This window comes from Pogoniulus pusillus, chromosome 25, assembly GCF_015220805.1.
Source record: "Pogoniulus pusillus isolate bPogPus1 chromosome 25, bPogPus1.pri, whole genome shotgun sequence".
Lineage (NCBI taxonomy): Eukaryota > Metazoa > Chordata > Aves > Piciformes > Lybiidae > Pogoniulus > Pogoniulus pusillus.
Window position 1 is genome coordinate 4,868,185 of NC_087288.1, and position 18,772 is coordinate 4,886,956.

The 18,772-nt window shown below is 46.5% G+C and overlaps 2 long non-coding RNA genes across 2 annotated transcripts in view; one reads left to right on the forward strand and one right to left on the reverse strand.

Annotated features, from left to right (window-relative positions):
- LOC135186517 (uncharacterized) overlaps positions 1 to 18,772 on the forward strand; it is a 71,729-nt gene that overhangs the window by 25,425 nt on the left and 27,532 nt on the right. The window lies entirely within an intron of this gene.
- Positions 9,884 to 18,772, reverse strand: part of LOC135186516 (uncharacterized) — a 234,956-nt gene continuing 226,067 nt past the window's right edge. The window contains exon 6 of the long non-coding RNA XR_010306991.1: positions 9,884 to 10,695. This is a non-coding gene — a long non-coding RNA (uncharacterized LOC135186516). The remainder of the gene's footprint in view (positions 10,696 to 18,772) is intronic.

Here is an 18,772-nt window from a genome sequence, read left to right on the forward strand (position 1 = left end):
TCCAGAGAGGGAGACTCCACAACCCCCCTGGGCAGCCTGTTCCAGTGTTCTGTCACCCTCACAGGGAAAAAAATCCTCCTCATGTTTCTCTCCATGCCTCAGCTTCCACCCATTGCCCCTTATCCTGTCATTGAGCATAGCTTCCCTCTGTGCATAGCTTTTTGGTTCCATGCCACTCAAAAGTTTCATTTCAGTACTTCACCTTGTTTAGTGCTCAGGATCTTCCACCACCCCAAATTTGTGCATGCCACTGGAAACCATTCCTCTTGCTCCCTGGTATATTCATCTCTGGCAGTGCTGACAGACTCTCATGTGTTTCTAGGTCCTTCAGTTTCTCTGCCCCTGCTCTATGTGTGCTCTCAAGTGGCTTCCCTACCCCCTGGCTGCCAACATCTGTCATGTTAGAAGGACTTGGGAGTCCTGGTGGATGGAAGCATGGCCATGAGCCAGCAGTGTGCTCTTGTGACAAGAAAGGCCAGTGCCATTCTGGGGTGTATTAGAAGGGCTGTGGTTAGTAGGTCGAGAGAGGTTCTCCTCCCCTTCTACTCTGCCCTGATGAGGCCTCGTCTGGATTACTGTGTCCAGTTCTGGGCCCCTCAGCTCAAGAAGGACAGGGAGCTGCTTGAGAGAGTCCAGTGCAGAGCCACAAAAACAATTAAGGAAGTTGAACATCTTCCTTATGAGGAGAGCCTGAGGGAGCTGGGGCTTGGAGCTTGGAGAGGAGTGACTAAGGGGTGACATCATTCATTCTGTAACTATGTAAAGGGTGAGTGCCAGGAGAATGGAGCCAGCCTCTTCTTAGTGATGCCCAGCGACAGGACAAGGGCCAGTGGGTGCAAGTTGAGGCATAGGAGGTACCATGTGAACATGAGGAAGACTTTTTTTTTTTCCCCCCCTGTGAGGGGGACAGAGCACTGGAACAGGCTGCCCAGGGAGGCTATGGAGTCTCCCTCTCTGGAGATACTCAAGAACCCTCTGGGTACATTCCTAGTATGATCTGCTCCAGGTGATCTAGCTCTGGCAGGGGGCTGGACCAGATGATCTTTCAAGGTCCCTTCCAGTCCCTGACATTCTGTGTTTCTATGATTCTATGTTAAGTATGAGTATGGCTGAAGAAAGAGTGAGAGCAAAGAAGAGGTACTGTTTTCTGTGGGCAGGCTGTGAATGGAGGAAAGTAAGCCTGACATCTGTGCTTAAGGGCTGGAGGCAACCCTTCTGCATGCCTTCCTTTCTGTGACATTCAGTTTCTGTGTCCTTCCTTGAAGTCATTGGAGTAGTTTGATATCATTGTGCTGCTTGGAACATGATGCCCTCAGTCAGTGCTTCCCTTCTGGTTTAAAAAGCTCACCCCTGCATACCTTGAAAGCCTGTTCTGATTTTGCTAGGTTAATAACGGATAAAACTGTTGTTCTGAGAGGTTTATCTACCCTATGCAGTCAAGCACTGCGTTGCTCACTTATCTCCTTAAAGGTTACTTAAGAGATAATCTCTATTGATTTGAAACATATAAAGCCACGGGTAGCCTTGAGGTAACTTCATAGCTGACACAGCAATAAAGCATTTAATTAGCCTCCAAAGGTATTTAGCAAGCTGTCCTATAAAGCAATTTTTGCTATTCTGTAGCAAGCCGTAAGGAGAGAGCAAAAAGTACTGAATGCCATTTCGTGTGTGACATCAAAATGCTGAGGTGACCAAAGTGTTTTGAGCTGTCTGCTCTGGCTAAACACAGAAGCACATTGCTCAGGCACCCTGTGCTGCCTCCTCTGCAGGAAGTTTTCTAGCCTCAACAAGGAACAAGGCCATGGCCAGACTGATCTAACACTGAAGTTAGCCTTGCTTTCAGCTGGGGACTACACTGGATGCCTCCCTTCCAACATGAAATATCTTATGATTTTTGTAACTAGCCCAAAAGGGTCAGTGCAATCCCAAGCACAACTCCAGACTGGGTGGCAAATGGCTGAGAGCAGCCCTGAGGAAAAGGACCTGAGGGTCTGGGGTGATGAAAAGCTCAGCATGAGCCTGCAGGGTGAGTGCAGCCCGGACAGCAACCCCTGTGCTGGGCTGCAGCAAGGGCAGTGTGGGCAGCAGGGCAAGGGAGGGGACTCTGCCCCTTTGCCCTGCTCTCCTCAAACTCCACCTGGAGTCCTGTGTGCAGTTCTGGAGCCCCCAACACAAGAAGGATGTGGAACTGTTGGAGCCAGTCCAGAGGAAGCCACCAAGATGCTCAGAGGGCTGCAGCAGCTCTGCTATGAGGACAGGCTGAGAGAGTTGGGGCTCTGCAACCTGGAGAAGAGAAGGCTTCCAGGAGACATTGTAGTGGCCTTCCAGTATCTGAAGGAGGCCTGCAGGAAGGCTGGAGAGGGACTATTGACAAGATCTTGTAATGACAGGAGAAGGGGTAATGGGTTTAAACTGGCCAGGAGATTCAAACTAGATGTTAGGAAGAAGTTCTTCACAGTGTGGGTGGTGAGACACTGGCACAGGTTTCCCAGGGAAGCTGTGGATGCTCTCTCCCTGGAGGTGTTCAAGGCCAGGTTGGATGAGGCCTTGAGTGACCTGTTCTAGTGGGAGGTGTCCCTGCCCATGGTGGGGGATTGGAATTAGATGATCTTTGAGGTCACTTCCAACATAAACCATTCTGTGAATTTTATAACTTGCCCAAAAGTAGCTAGCAGTTTTCTATGGAGCTGAGAGCTGGCAGGATTCAAAACATCCCTCCTAAACTTTTTTTTTCTCATTAGTGCACCTGGACCATTCTTACTGTCTTCAACAAAACTGTCTGTGGCAATAATTTCCTTCTCTGGAAGGCAAGGCAAATGTTCAGAGCACCCCTGGAGCTCTAGTGCACGGCATAACCAAAGTGTTATGGGAACAGAGATGGCTCTGTCTGTCCGTGGTAGCTGCGGTTCGAAACAGAGGTGTGAGAGCTCGCCAGCTCCACTTCTCAAAGGCTGTCAGACAGATGTGACAGGGAGAAGTTAAGCTAAGACATCCCTTTAACCTACTGGAGGCAATAAAAAAAGTAACTCCAGAAGTCAGTAAGATTTATTTCTTCATTCTGTAGGGAAAAAAAGAGTCAACTCTTGGGCTGTGGGGAATTACAGCCTTTGAGTTGTGCTTTTCAGCAGCGAGAAAGGAAGAATGTTTTAAAGCCCATCCATCTGCCCTCCCTTCTCATGAAAGTCTTACTCTTTTCCAGCACTCTCCTTTGCAGCTCCCATAGTGATTTTTTTTCTCTCTCTTGTGGAGACTCAGCAGAGCTGGCAGGGAGATTTTTTGAGTGGCAGCCTCGATTCTTACCGCTCAGAGCATTTCCTTGTGCGTATGTTTCACAATGTTCCTGCTGGAGCTGGATCTGGAGCTGATCAGAAAGTTCCTTACAGCTGAACTCTGTAAATTTGCTCTCTGGTTACAGCCTCTGAAGTATCGACCTTGTGGGAAAAGGGACAACTTACCACGGTGGATTCACTAGGGGATTTAATGTTCAACAAGCAGGTCTGCCTCTTGGCCTTTGGCTTTCTAACAAGGACAGGCCACATTTTCCACTCCTTGGAAATGCCTCAAGCCTTGTGTACCCTGTTAATTTGGTGATTTGAGGGAACATGCAGTACACATCTCTTCTGCTTGATCCCAGTCATTGCCATGCTGCGCTGGACTGTCTGCTTGACCCAGCTGTGTTCCTGGTTTCCACTGACTGCCTCCCCATCTGCAGCAATGCCTCACCCCATTGGTTAGCTCTAGCCATGGAGTTCACTTGGGTGTGAAGTGAGACTCTCTCCCATAACATCCTCACTTAGGAAACGTGAGTTAGATGAGTGGCCAGTGAGGTGGGTTGAGAACTGACTGAAGGACGGAGTATATTTGGAGGCTTGAAACAGAGGTCAGTACTAGGTCCAGTGTTGTTGAGCATAGTTGTCTATGACTGGAGAGCTGGGCACAGAGAACAGAGAACCCAAATGAGGTTCAACAAGGACAAGTGCAGAATTCTGCATCTGGGGAGGAATAATAAACTGCACCAGTACAGGCTGGGAGGTGATCTGCTGGAGAGCAGTCCTGTGGAGAGGGACCTGGGAGTCCTGGTGGATAACAAATTATCCATGGGACAGCAATGTGCCCTTGTGGACCGGAAAGGCCAATGAGATCCTGGGGTATATTAAGAAGAGTGTGTCCAGCAGATTGAAGGAGGTTCTCCTCCCTCTCTACTCTGCCCTGGTGAGACCTCATCTTGAGTACTGCATTCAGTTTTGGGCTCCCCAGTTTAAAAGGGACAGGGATCTGCTGGAGAGGATCCACTGGAGGGCTATGAGGATGATTAGGGGACTGGAGCACTGCCTGATGAGGAGAGGCTGAGGGACCTGGGGCTGTTTAGTCTGGAGAAGACTGAGAAGGGTTTTAATAAATGTTTATAACTATCTGAGGACTCGGAGTGAGGAGAGAGACCCACTCTGCTCACTTGCTCCTTGGGATAGGACAAGGAGCAATGGGTGTAAGTTGCAGCACAGGACGTTCCAGCTCGACACAAGAGGAACTTCTTTACTGTAAGGGTCTCAGAGCACTGGAACAGGCTCCCCATAGAGGTTGAGGTTGTGGAATCTCCTTCTCTGGAGACTTTCAAGGCCCATCTGGATGCATTCCAAAACTCTTTTTTTCTTTTCTGTTTATGACTTGCAAGGCAAAAAATAAAACTCAACAAGAAGCAGCTATCTGCAACTATCTTTGCAAGACACTTAAACACCCGGATTCCTGATTTGTCTAGTTTCAAATACCCAAAGAAGGTATCTTACTTGATCTCTAGAAGTCCCTTCCAACTCCTACCATTCTGTGATTCTGTAATAAACAGGTTGAGCTTTGCCCATATGAAAGGGTCTTGGTGCTCAGTGGGGATTTGTGCCGCACAAGCAGCTGCACCCCACCACACGAGCAGTACTCAAGCTCCATCCCTGCCTCCTGCAGAATCTGACTGCAGCCCTGGTTAACTCAGCTCAGAGCTCAGTGTGATGGAGCAGACAGAGCAGTAAGAATTGTCTGGACTCTCCTTTGACATACCTTCACCAAAAAAAAAGGTAAATTTCTCCTATTTTCTTGTGACTGGAAGAAAACCAAGTTTAATTACCCTCTATAAGTACTCCTTCCATTCTTTTTCTTCTTGTTTTTCTTCTACACACATCCATCAGGCTTGTCTTTGCTCCCAGTGTACAAAGCTCTATGGGTGCCGCTGAAGGCAAGGACATTCTTTTGTTACAAATGGGTATGTTAGCTGCTGCAGGAAGCTGCTCTTCTGGTAACAGCCCATAGAGCTGTGCCATCTTATAGCAGAATCTCTGCAAATCTTTGGCCCATCTCCAGATCCTCAAAAAAAAGTCCTTCCCCAGCTTTCTTGTAGCCCCCTTAAGATACTGAAAGGTCCCAGGTCACCTGGGAGCCTTCTTCTCTCCAGACTGAACAGCCCCAACTCCCTCAGTCTCTCCTCATAGGAGAGGTACTCCAGGAATTTCCCAGGAATACAGGAAGGAGGCTATCACCCCCTCACAGAGCCACGTCTGCTTTAACTCAGATGGCTCAAATTTAGCTCATCAGATCACAAAATACAGTAGGAGAATGAAGAATACTCCCACCTCACAAATGGCATTGTTATGTAGGAGACTGATAACATGGTGACAACATGGTCCACACTTCTTTGGCAACTTTATTTTGCACTCTTATTGTTCCTGCCTCTTTAGCATAGCAGCACTGACAGATAATTCTGTGTATTTGACATGCTTGCTCTTTGGAGATTACTGTGAAGATCTGCTGAGCTGGAGAAGGAACAGAACCCAGTTGAGAAAGCTGAGAGATGGAATTTGGAACTATAGACTGATATTTTGCCTTAATTTCTCATACATAATCCTTGCTGGGAGTTTGTGTCACTGCCTTTCCTATCATCATGCCATGAAGGCTGAAGCTGTACTCTCAAATGGAGTGCTGAAAAATTTGTGCTGCCTTAATTGCAATCAAATAACATATTAAGTTGTATGTCTCTGCCTTATCACCTTCTCACAGATCTAAAGAATATAGCTAGAAGTGCATGTATTTCTCTCTGAAGTGGTAGATAGAGTCAAGGTTTGAAGGGAAGGTGTTCCTTCAAGGAAGCAATGTGAGGTGGCTTTTCATTCTTTCCAAGACAAGGGGAACAATCATATTTCTTATCAGGACTCACCATGTTTAACAGCATCAGTGGGATATGTGTTGTGTTTATTCTAAGTATAGCATCATCTCTAACAGTTCAAAGATACCAAAATTATTACATAGCACCAAAGGGCATAGAACTAGCTGACTTCTTTGATCTAAGTTAAATTAGTGGGTACAAAAATATGAATTCAAAACACTTGTACTGCCCTTAAGGTGTAGAAGAGTGTCATGTATCTTCTAAGTTAAGACACTATCCTATTAGGTTTCTTCTACTGGCAGCTGCTTTCTTGAGAGTAATTCCTTCAAGGAACTTGATAATCCTGGAGCTTAGTTGGAAAAGCTTCATCTTGCAAAAAGGAGGCTAAAAATTGCCTCTTAATCTTGCATTTCCATGACAAAAGTCCTTTTTCAGTCTTCCCATACATGATGCTGTAACAAGTGTAGCATGATGCCAGTGTTTTATATAACAAGCTGATGGCCTGAGTCATCTCCATGGAAAAGGCTATACTCCCTTTGATTTTACCTCCTCAGGCCTAGACACTCCCTTCTTTTGAAGGCCATGGCTTAACACCCTGAAGAGTGCCAGCTCTTGGGTGAGAGCACCTCTCTTGTTGAAGCTTGAGGGCAGGGTTCTTTGTGTGTGTGTGTATAAGAGAGAGAAGTGTCAGGATAGTAGGGTGGCTGACTGGTGCAGTGATGTGGACATTCAGATGCCAGTGGGGACATTCCCATGGCTGCAGCAATCTGGACTCTTTCTATCTTTTAGCCAATGACTATTGAGAAGTGACTATTTAGAAGCCCTAGTTTAGATGTGGCATTATTGAGAAGGTGGCCTTCTGCTCACCTTGTTTGCCTGTGTTAAGCATCCTAAGGGCACATCTCCTTGCTGTGCCTTTGGGTCAGTTTGTGTCACACAGAAGTTAAGGCACCTGAAGATGGTTAAGGGGCTGGGAGCACTGCCCAGTGAGGAGAGGCTGAGGGACCTGGTGCTCTTTGGTCTGAAGGAGAGAAGACTTAGAGGGGATCTAGTCAATCTTTATAAGTATCTGAGAGCTAGGAGTCAAGAAGAAAGGTACAAACTCTTCTCAGTTGTGCCCTGTGATAGGACAAGGGGTAATGGGTGTCAAGTACAGCACAGGAGGTTCCACCTCAACATGAGGAAGAACATCTTTACTGTAAAGGTCAGGAGCACTGGAATAGGCTGCCCAGACAAGTTGTGGAGTCTCTTTCTTTGGAGACTTTCAAGCCCTGTCTGGATGTGTTGCTGTGTGACCCGTGCTCGATTCTATGGTCCTGTTATGGCAGGGGGTTGGACTCAATGATCCCTTCCTCAAGGTGGGGGTTGGACTTGATGAGCTTCCTCAAGGTTCCTTCCAACCCCTAACATCCTTTGAGCCTGTGAAACAGCCAAACAGGTGCCAAGATAGCCTATGGCCCAGCAGGACCTTTCCTATCTGTTCCTTTTGATCAAAGTCAGCGTATATACTGGGGACAAGGATTGCTTTCTTGCCCTATAAAATGCTGGAGGTGGAGGGGGGGGAGGGGAAAGGAAGATGAGTCAACGTACAGCATTTTTATCTTGCCACATGATGCCAGTATTCTATTGAATATCTCTTGATTGGGGTTGCAGACACAGCAAATAAGTAGCTTTAAGTATTTATTTAAATGATACACCCTTGTTCCTGTCGCCACTTTGCCTTTCTGCAAACCACGTGCAGGAAGATTCCACCAGTAGAACTGCTGGCAGAAAGCAACTCTGAAACTTTGCAGAGCACTCCTTGTGGGAGATGCATTTTCAATTTGCTTTCTATGAGCACTGCCACCTGCACATTAAGCATATCCTTCAGTCTAGCCTTCATCAACCAAACACTTAAGGATTTGGCTGAGCACTCTCCTCAATTGGGGCCTTCAATTTCAATTCTGAGTTCACTGCAGTCAGTGTAAGCTTTGACAAGAGTTGCAAGGAGAGCAGCCTGAGGCTTCTGTCTTCAATGAATATGTGAACTGCTCTTCAAAGTTTTTATTCTGCTTTCCTAACCTTGGCTATCAATGTCTCCTCCTACTACAGCTCTCCATAAAGTGCTGCACTTTGTCTTGCCTTATTGTTTTTGCTTCTTGGCATATTCAGTGGAGGACTACTGTAATGTTGCAGGATAGGATTTTGTTTGTTTTCAAGGGACAGCATTTGGTAGCTGATTCCCAGGCTGCAGAAGCCTCAGCACAATGCTGTGCAGTCCTGCAGTCCTACAATCATAGAATCAACCAGATTGGAAGAGACCTCCAAGATTATCCAGTCCAACCTAGCACCCAGCCCTGTCCCGTCAACTAGACCATGGCACTAAGTCCTTACATGTAATGTCTGACAAGGTTTGTAGCAGCAGCAATTCATCCATCACTGGTTTGTCAGACACCTCAAATAGTGAGGAGTAGGAGATGCTCTCTCCCTTATTGTCCTTGTCAACTGTTTTACACTATTTTCAGCTACTAATCACCTCAAATCTTCAGAGAAAAAAAGTGAAGTGATCATGCAGCTGCAACCTGTTTTCCTCATTTCTGTGAAATATGAAATAGTCACTTCTAGGCTTCTTTTATTACTGAAGACTGAGGGTGGCTTGGGAAAGGAAACAAATACAGACCAATCTCGGACCAAAACACTTCGCCTCCAATGATTTAAAAAATAATTGAGCAGGGGCTTAAATTCCTTATGAATTGAGGCCAAAACAATGACCCAGCAATTGACTTTAATTTCCCTCTCGACCCCCAGATCTCATTAAAAAAGTAGAATCATAGAATGAACCAGGTTGGAAGAGACCTCCAAGGTCATTCAGTCCAACCTATCAGCCAGCCCTATCCAGTCAACCAGACCACGGCACTAAGTGCCTCATCCAATCTTTTCTTGAACATCTCCAGGGACAGTGACTCCACCACCTCCCTGGGCAGCCCATTCCAATGCCAATCACTCTCTGGCAACAACATCCTCCTAACATCCAGCCTAGACCTCCCCTGACACAACTTGAGACTGTGTCCCCTTGTTCTGTTGCTGGTTGCCTGGCAGAAGAGCCCAACCCCACCTGGCTACAACCTCCCTTCATGTAGCTGTAGACAGCAATGAGGTCATCCCTGAGCCTCCTCTTCTGCAGGCTGCACACCCCCAGCTCCCTCAGCCTCTCCTCACAGGGCTGTGCTCCAGCTCCCTCACCTGCTTTGTCGCCCTCCTGTGGACATGTTCCAGTATTGCAACATCTCTCTTGAATTGAGGAGCCCAGAACTGGACACAGCACTCAAGGTGTGGCCTGACCAGTGTTGAGTACAGGGGCAGAAGAACCTCCCTTGTCCTGCTGGCCACACTGTTCCTGATCCAGGCCAGGATGCCATTGGCTCTCTTGCCCACCTGGGCACACTGCTACTATCTACCAGTACCCCCAGGTCCCTCTCTGCCTTGCTGCTCTCAGCTACTCTGTCCCCATCCTGTAGCACTACTTGAGGCTGTTGTGGCCAGAGAGCAGAACCCTGCACTTGGCCTTGTTAAATCTCATCCCATTGGTGTCTGCCCATCCAGGCTGTCAAAGGAGAAGGAGGATACCGTGGTCTCAAATGCTACAGATAATGGCATTTTCAACTTGCATAGTTCTCATAGTGCATTTATATTTAGTTAGTTCTTTCCAAACTAAGACTTAGAAAAGCAATTGCACTTTGAGTTAATCATCTACTTTATTTATTTAATATATGAGTCAGGTAAAGTGCAGGCTGCCTTTTAGAAGTTGCTGGATCAAAAAGCTCATTATAGCTAGGGGTGACTTTTCCCTTCAGATTTAATAACTTTCTACTCAGCAAAAAGTGTCAAAGTTCTGCTTTTCCAGTACATCTGTGGCAATAAAAGCCATTGTATCATCATTGTCTTTGTTCATTACCAATGAAAGAGTACTTGCATGGCAGTATTTTTAATCCTGGATGCAATTATTAATGATTTACATAACATTTAGTAACAGTGTATTTAATAACAGTTTAAGAAGATCACAGAACCTTAGAGGTTGGAAGGGACCTCCAGAGATCATCCACTCCATCCTCCCTGCCAAGGCAGGATCCCCAAGAGTAGTCTGCACAGGAATGCATCCAGGTTGGTTTTGAAAGTCTCAAGAGGAAGGAGCTCCACAACCTCTCTGGGCAGTCTGTTCCACTGCTCGGTCACCCTCACCATGAAGAAATTTCTCTTGATGTTGAGGTGAAACCTTCTGTGTTCCAGTTTGTATCTGTTGCTTCTCATCTTCTTGCTTCTGCCCACTAAAAAGAGATTGGCCACATTCACTTGATACCTACCCCTCCACTCTTTGTACACATTGATCAGATCTCTCAGTCTTCTCTTCTCCAGACTAAACAGCCCCAGGGCTTTCAGTCTCTTTTCATAGGGGAGATGCTCAAGTACCCCAGTCATCCTAATGGCTCTCCACTGGGCTCTCTCCAACAGGTCTCTGTCTTTCTTGAACTGGGGAGCCCCAAACTGGACGAAGTATTGCAGGTGTGGTCTCACTAGGACAGAGGGGGAGAAGATGAAAGTTCATAATCATTATTGAATTAATCTGATGCTTTCAAGTTCCATACCACAAGCGAAGTGTTGATTTTTAGCATGCAGGTAACATCCTCAGCAACACATTTCAGTCAGTTGATATTGATATTCTGAGGTTAGGCTGCCTGCCACATGTCTCTGCTTTTATGCTAATGTGGAAGCAGCAAGAGGTTAACCAGGATTTAAAGGAAATACAATAGACAATTACACATTCTACTGCATGCCTGAGCTGTTGGCAATTATGATTGGTATTGAATTTTTGTCCATTGGATTTCTAATTGAGCTTCAGGAAATGTTTGCCATCACCATCTTGCATAAAAAGGCAAAAAAAAAGGTGCAATTAAAAACATTATAATGAACTATTAAGCAAGGTAAGACAGTGCTGCCTTTCAGTGTTGCTCAGAGAGGAGCAAAGTTAATTCCAGCAACAAAACCTCCACTTTGCTTAGAACTGAATGAGATACTTTGGTGTTTTTAGCTCTTCCAGACTGGATGAATTTCTTTCCTTGACAGACAAAAAAACATCTCAAAAGGCTAAGAAGGTCTCAGAGCCAGCAGTAGCCACTTCTGATAATTCATGAAGGATGGATGAAGTGCCATAAAATGACAAGAACTGTGGGAATTGGTATAGATAAAATTTCACTGCAGAGACAGCACAGAGATGGCCAATTGATAACGAGATGTGCCCAGGTGGCCAAGAAGGCCAAGAGCATCCTGGCCTGGATCAGGAATAGTGTGGCCAGCAGGACCAGGGAATTCCTTCTGATCATGTACTCAGCACTGGTCAGGCCACACCTTGAGTGCTGTGTCCAGTTCTGGGCCCCTCAGTTTAAGAAAAATGTTGAGGTGCTGGAAGGTGTCCAGAGAAGGGCACCGAGGCTGAGGGAGCTGGGGGTGTGCAGCCTGCAGAAGAGGAGGCTCAGGGCAGAGCTCATTGCTTCTAGAAGTAGAAGGGAGGTTGTAGCCAGGTGGGGTTGGGCTCTCTGCCAGGCAACCAGTGACAGATCAAGAGGACACAGTCTCAAGCTGTACCAGGGCAGGTTTAGGCTGGGTGTTAGGAAGAAGTTCTTTCCAGGAGGGTGGTGAGACACTGGCACAGGTTGCCCAGGGAGGTTGTGGCTGCTCCCTCCCTAGTGATGCTCAAGGCCAGGGTGGATGAGGCCTTAAGTCACCTGTTCTAGTGTAAGGTGTCCTGTCTATGGCAGGGGGTTGGAACTGGATGATCCTATAGGTCCTTTCCAACCTAAACCATTCCATGATTCTACTCATAAGTAATTGGAAACTACTTGGCAAAGCACAGATTCTCTTCTTGTGTCATTTGCACTTGGCAAATCCAAATAGCTCTCTTTGCAGCGGGATAAAGGCACTTGTGGGCAGAATGGGAGCTGTGAATATTTATACCTTGGTTATGAGAAAGGCTTTTCACAGTGTTTAAGACACTGCTCACAAGGTAGCTACAGAAGCACAGTTTAGATGAGAGAAGCCTAACCTGCAAGAAAAATCGTGCTTGAGAAATACTTTTCAGCAGTTTCTTGACAAAAGGGGAGGATATATTTATGCATCTCTGCAGGATTTTGTCTTCACTGCTCTCATCTGTTTTCAGCAGCAGCCTGGGTGAGAGAACAGATAGAGTGCTTATACTAAAAAAGAAGTACAACAGTTACACTGCAAGGCAGAAAAGAGTTGAAATGGAGATGTAATTGAAAAAAAATAAATCTGCACTTTCAGTGCAGGGACAGCTGCAAAGTGCTGCCTATAGGTAGGATAGGGAACGAGGAGCAGCAGGCTCCCATGTCCAGTCTAGGTAGATTGGAGCATCTGGGAAGTCGTGAATGGCATCAAATGTAACTAGAACCAATGCTGAATTCTGCAGCAGGGATGGAGTAGCAGCAGGCACAAGTATAAACTGGGAGAGACGTGGCTAGAGAGCAGCCCTGCAGAAGGGCATCTGGAGTGCTGGTTGACAGCAGGCTTTAGGAGGAGCCAGCGTTGAGCCCTGTGAGCCAAGAGATATCAAGTTGTGCTGGGGGAAGTATAGGCTGGACGTTAGGAGGAAGTTCTTCACAGAGAGAGTGATTTGCCCTTGGAATGGGCTGCCCAGGGAGGTGGTGGAGTTGCCATCCCTGAAGGTGTTCAAGAAAAGACTGGATGAGGCACTTAGTGCCATGGTCTAGATGACTGGACAGGGCTGGGTGCTAGGTTGGACTGGATGATCTTGGAGGTCTCTTCCAACCTGGTTGATTCTATGATTCTATATTATGACTCTATATGATTCTAAGAGGGCAAACAGCATCCTGGGAGGCATCAAACATGGTATAACCAACTGGCCGAAAGAGGGGATTATCCTGCTGCATTCAGTGTTGGTGTGGTCTCACCTTGAATACTGTGTGCACCTCTAGGACCTACAGTTTAAGAAGGTAGTTTAGGTGTCTAGGGGAGTGGCTGGTGGAAGGGCTGGAAGAATTGTCCTGTGAGGGGTGGCTGAGAGCTTTGGACTTGTGCAGTCTGGAGAAAAGCAGCTCATTGCTCTCTGCAGTTTTCTGAGGAGCCAAAGTAGACACAGAGGTGCTGATCCCTTCTCCTTGATATCCAGTGATAGGATGCATAGGAATGATTCAAAACTGAATCTGAGGAAGTTGAGACTGCACCTTAGGAAGTCTTTGTTTGCCCATAGGGTGGTTAACCACTAGAAAAGGCTTCCTAGAGAGGTGGTTGATGCCCTAAACCTGTCAGTGTTTAAAAAGGCATTTGGACAATGACCTTAATAGAATGCTTTAACTTTTGGTCAGCCCTGAAGCAATTAGATGGTTGGACTACATGATCATTGTAGGTTCTTTCCAACTGAAATACAGGATGATAGAACGGTTTAGGTTGGAAGGGACCTCAAAGCTCATCTGGTTCCAACCCCCCAATATTCTGTTCTATTCTATGGAGCAGTTCCCCAGGGTGTATCTAGGCATTATAATGGATTTTGAGATGCCAGTGGTACTTGAAAGAAAAAAGGAAATACCATTCTGGGATGTATAAGCCCACAAGTACAAGCAGCATTCAAAACAATCCTTTGTTTCTGCTTACTAATGCCAAGGACTCTGCTGCAGTCTTCCATCAGGCTTTCAATAGCATTTCTGTGATAGATTTGGGCTAACAAACGTTCAAAGAAGAGTAATAGGAACAATAAAGAATTGAGGGAATGTGAACACATAAGATGAACTGAAGACTTAGTCATAGGAGGGAAGGAGTGCAGGATATGTAATAAAGGTCTTCAAGTATGTGGGGCTGCTTCCAGAAAGAGAGTACTGTGCTTTGAGCCTAAGGTGATGAAGAGGCTTCAGTTAAGCACTGGAACAAGTTGACCTGTGTGACCTACTGTAGATGATCCTGCCCTGGCAGGGGGATTTGAAGTAGTAGGTGATCTACAACTACCTGAAGGGAGGCTGTAGCCAGATGGGGTTGGTCTCTTCAGACTGGCAAGCAGCAACAGAACAAGGGGACACAGTCTCAAGTTGTGCCAGGGGAGGTCTAGGCTGGATGTTAGGAGGAAGATCTTCACAACAGGAGTGATTGGCATTGGAATGGGCTGCCCAGGGAGGTGGTGGAGTCCTGTCCCTGGAGGTGTTGAAGAAAAGTCTGGATGAAGCACTTAGTGCCATGGTCTAGTTGATTGGCATGGGCTGGGTGCTAGGTTGGACTGGATGAGCTTGGAGGTCTCTTCCACGCCGGTTGATTCTATGATCTTTCAAGGTCTCTTCCAACCCCTAATATTCTGTGTGATTCTGTGAAGTTGCCTGAAGTGCTGCAGGTCTCAGCAACTGGAGGTGTTTGTGAAGAGGCTAGAAAAGCATCCCCCTAGAGTAAACACAGTGCAGCAGATTTGGAGCTCCCATCCAGCCGACTCATCTGAGTTCCCATCCAGCCACACTTATCCAAATTCTTCCAAACAAGAGCAAAGCTCACAAGATGATATAATGTGCACATGGCTAATTTTGTTTGTGTTTGTGCTTTGTGTTACTGCTGTAAAATTTAATTTGCCTTTCAATTTGACCCATCTCCTTAGGGAGTTCAGATGTTAATACAAAACAGAGAAGAAAATACTTTTTTCCCTCCCATTCTTTCATTTTTGTGGATGAGGCTTTTCCAGATGGTGTTTGTGAACAAGGAAATCAAGTCTAGGCTGCATCAGGAGAAGTGTGGCCAGCAGGTCGAGGGAGGTGATTCTCTCCCTCTATTTCACTCTGGTGAGACCCCACCTGGAGTACTGCATCCAGTTCTGGAGCCCTGTTACAAGAGGGATGTAGATGTGTTGGAGTGTGTCCAGAGAAGGGCCACGAGGATGCTCAGAGGGCTGCAGCAGCTCTGCTGTGAGGACAGACTGAAAAAATTGGGGCTGTTCAGTCTGGAGAAGGGGAGGCTCCCAGGTGACCTCCTTGTGGCCTTCCAGTATCTGAAGGGGGCCTCCAAAAAGGCTGGGGAGGGACCTTCTAGGCTGTCAGGGAGTGACAGGACTGGGGGGAATGGAGCAAAGCTGGAGGTGGGGAGAGTCAGCCTGGACATGAAGAGGAAGTTGTTGAGCATGAGAGTGGTGAGAGGCTGGAATGGGTTGCCCAGGGAGGTGGTTGAGGCCCCATGGCTGGAGGTGTTTAAGGCCAGGCTGGATGAGGCTGTGGGCAGCCTGCTCTAGGGTAGGGTGTCCCTGCCCATGGCAGGGAGGTTGGAACTGGCTGCTCCTTGTGGTCCCTTCCAACCTTGACTGATTCTGTGACTCTAAGTCTGCGTGCATATTGGCTATGCTCAGTGTTGTTTCTGCTTTGTTGTGGGGGTGGTTTAGTCAGCAAATGCAGATATATGCTTAATGCAGAGTCTCATCCACTCTCAGGGTTCTGGATTCCAACAGATTTGAAGATAATCTTCTGTCTCTTAGGACTCCCTTTTACTATGGGATAGCAAATTGCCTTTTTTTAATTGTTTTTTTAAGTTTGCAAAGGTTTATTGTGAAAATTTCTCCTGCATTGTTTTCCTACTGCTCTACTTTCTAAGTTAGGACAGAGTGTTGATCTGCTTGAGGGTTAGGAAAGGTTTGCAAAGGGATCTGGGCAGATTGGATCAATGAGCTGAGGTCAATGGAGAGGTTTACCAAGGCCAAGTGTCTTGTTAAGTCTGCTGATCTCAAACTCAATAGAAATAAAGCACACATTTTGAGTGTGACAAGACTTGCTGAGTCTTGCACTTGGGACACAATAACCCTGTGCAGCTCTGCTGGCTGAGTGGCTGAAAATCTGTCTGGCAGAAAAGGACCTGGAGCTGCTGATTGACAGACAGATGAACACGAGCCAGCAGTGTGCTTAGGTGGCCAAGAAGGCCAACAGTTTCCTGGCCTGTATCAGCACTTGTATGGCCAGCAGATTGGAGAAATGATTGTGCTTCTGTACTCAGCACTGGTGAGGGCACACCTTGAGTCCTGGGTTCAGTTGTTTCTGACCCCTCACCCCTCACTACAAGATGGACTTTGAGGTGCTGGAGCATGTTCAGAGAAGGGCAATGAAGATGGTAAAGGGTCCTGAGAAAATGTCTTATGAGAAACAGCTGAAGGAAGTGGGGTTGTTTAGTCTGGAGGAGAGGAGGCTGAGGGGAGACCTCATTGCTCTCTGCAATAACCTGAATGAGTGAGGTAGGGCTCAGTCTCCTCTCCCTAGTAACAAGTGATAGGACAAGAGGAAATTGTCTCAAGTTGTGCCAGGTTTAGACTGGATATTAGAAGGCATTTCTTCACTGAAAGGGTTCTCAAACACTGGAATAGGCTTCCCATGGGGCTGGTTGAATCACCTCTTGGGAAGTGCATAAATGTGTTGCTAAGGGCCATGGTTTGGCACAAGTCATGGTGGAGTTAGGGAACTTGGGAACAAGTTCTTTACCATGAGAGTAATGAAACACTGGAACAGGTTGCCTGGAGAGGTAGTTGGGGCCCAATCCCTGGAGATCTTGAAGGAGAGGCTCAAAAGGCCTCTGGGAAACCTGACCTAGTTGAGGATGCCCTTGTTGACTGCAGAGGGGTTTGGACCAGATGACCTTTGGAGGTCCCTTCCAACCCAGACCGTTCTGTGGTTGTGTGAACTGTAGAACTTGCTGATCTTTAAAGTCCTTTCCAAGAAAAACAATTCTATGATTCTATGTTCCTATTCTTAGAAGGAGAACTCCTGTTGCACACATTGGCTGCCTCAAAAATATTTTGGTTTCAGAGCAAATATTTTCTGCTTCCAGTACTAATTCAATTAGGTTCCAGCCTAATTTTAGATCATTGGTGATGCTTGAAGTGAATATGTATTTATTTTGTCCATATATGAAATTTCTTTCTTGATATCCTTTCAGGTAGATGTAAGTGGGGCCTCATTTCTGCAAAATGCTGAAATTAATCTCTTTTCACACTAAAAATATATGTTTCACTTCTATTGAGTTTGAGATCATGCAGAAAGTGTTACTCCTGAGGTGTCAAATTTCTCATGTGGCTTAGTCACATATTCATGACTCTTCTTATAGCTCCTCTGAAATGAGACACAGCATTTAGAATATTGCAGATGACAGCAACCTCTGAATCAGTCATGCAAGCCACTAGTTGGTTTCTTTTAAGACATAGATAAGAGACCTTTGCAAATACCCTTTTACATGTTTATGAAGAAATTGCCCTTTAAAATGCTGATAAGGAAAGGGAGTTCAGAGATAGTTAAAAGAAAACCCCAAAGCCAATTGATTAGTGTCATTTTTAACAGGATTCCTTGGTCCTTCTATCATGTGGGATGCTTGAAATCCTATCATAGAATCAACCAGGTTGGAAGAGACCTCCAAGATCATCCAGTCCAACCTAGCACCCAGCCCTGTCCATTCAACCAGACCATGGCACTAAGTGCTTCATCCAGACTTTTCTTGAACACCTCCAGGCACAGTGACTCCACCACCTCCCTGGGCAGCCCATTCCAATGCCAATCACTCTCTCTGGCAACAACTTCCTCCTAACATCCAGCCTAGACCTCCCCTGGCACAACTTGAGACTGTGTCCCCTTGTTCTGTTGCTGGTTGCCTGGCAGAAGAGACCAACCCTGACCTGGCTACAACCTCCCTTTTGGTAGTTGTAGACAGCAATGAGGTCTGCCCTGAGCCTCCTCTTCTGCAGGCTGCACACCCCCAGCTCCCTCACCCTCATAGGCCTTGTGCTCCAGGCCCCTCACCAGCTTTGTCACCCTTCTCTGGACACATGAGGCCACATGTGCCCCATTTGGGACCACACCACCCATGCCCACCCTCTCAGCATCGCTTGCTATTGTGTCTGTGCAGCAATGAACGGCATCTTATTAAACCAGCACACCTCTGCAGCTCACATCAGTCCAGGTTAAAGCTTTGACACAAATCCTTGGCTCTTTTTGTATGGAAGACTGGAGATGGACTCCCAACCTGTAGCTCCTTCCTGCAGAATAACAGCTCCTACCCAAAGCAGCCCCTCTCAGAGACCTGTGTTACTGACATCAGGGACTGGAAATAATCCTCATCAGAAGAGCAGGACCGTGATTCAGATTTTTTACTCATTAGTTGAGGATCTTTTTGCCAACTGTTGGGAACCTTATCAGCTCACTCTCTCCCTCATGCAACCCACTTGTGTCAAAATGAAGGCTTTAATAGGGTGTTTTGAATTAAAATGGAGATAAACAGTGTATTTGCTTGAAGCAGAACAAGGCAGAATAAGCCAGATCTTCAGCTGATATATAGTTGTCACAGCTCTATGAAGATAATGAAGCTGTACTAATTTGCATTAGCTAAGAAGCAGAGCTGCTGTCTCTTACAAAGACTCCTCTGCAGATCTCCTTCATACAGACAGGGAGAGACACTGGTGACGACTTTGCAGCCCTGACAGCTTCCAGCACATGCCTCAGATACGTCAGCAACAATCTGAATCATGCCTGCACTGAAGACTGGTGATAGGCAAGAATTAGTTGTAATTAAAAGCTTTAATTCTTATATTTTGCCCTGGCCTGGCTGTTGGTACTCTTAGACAAA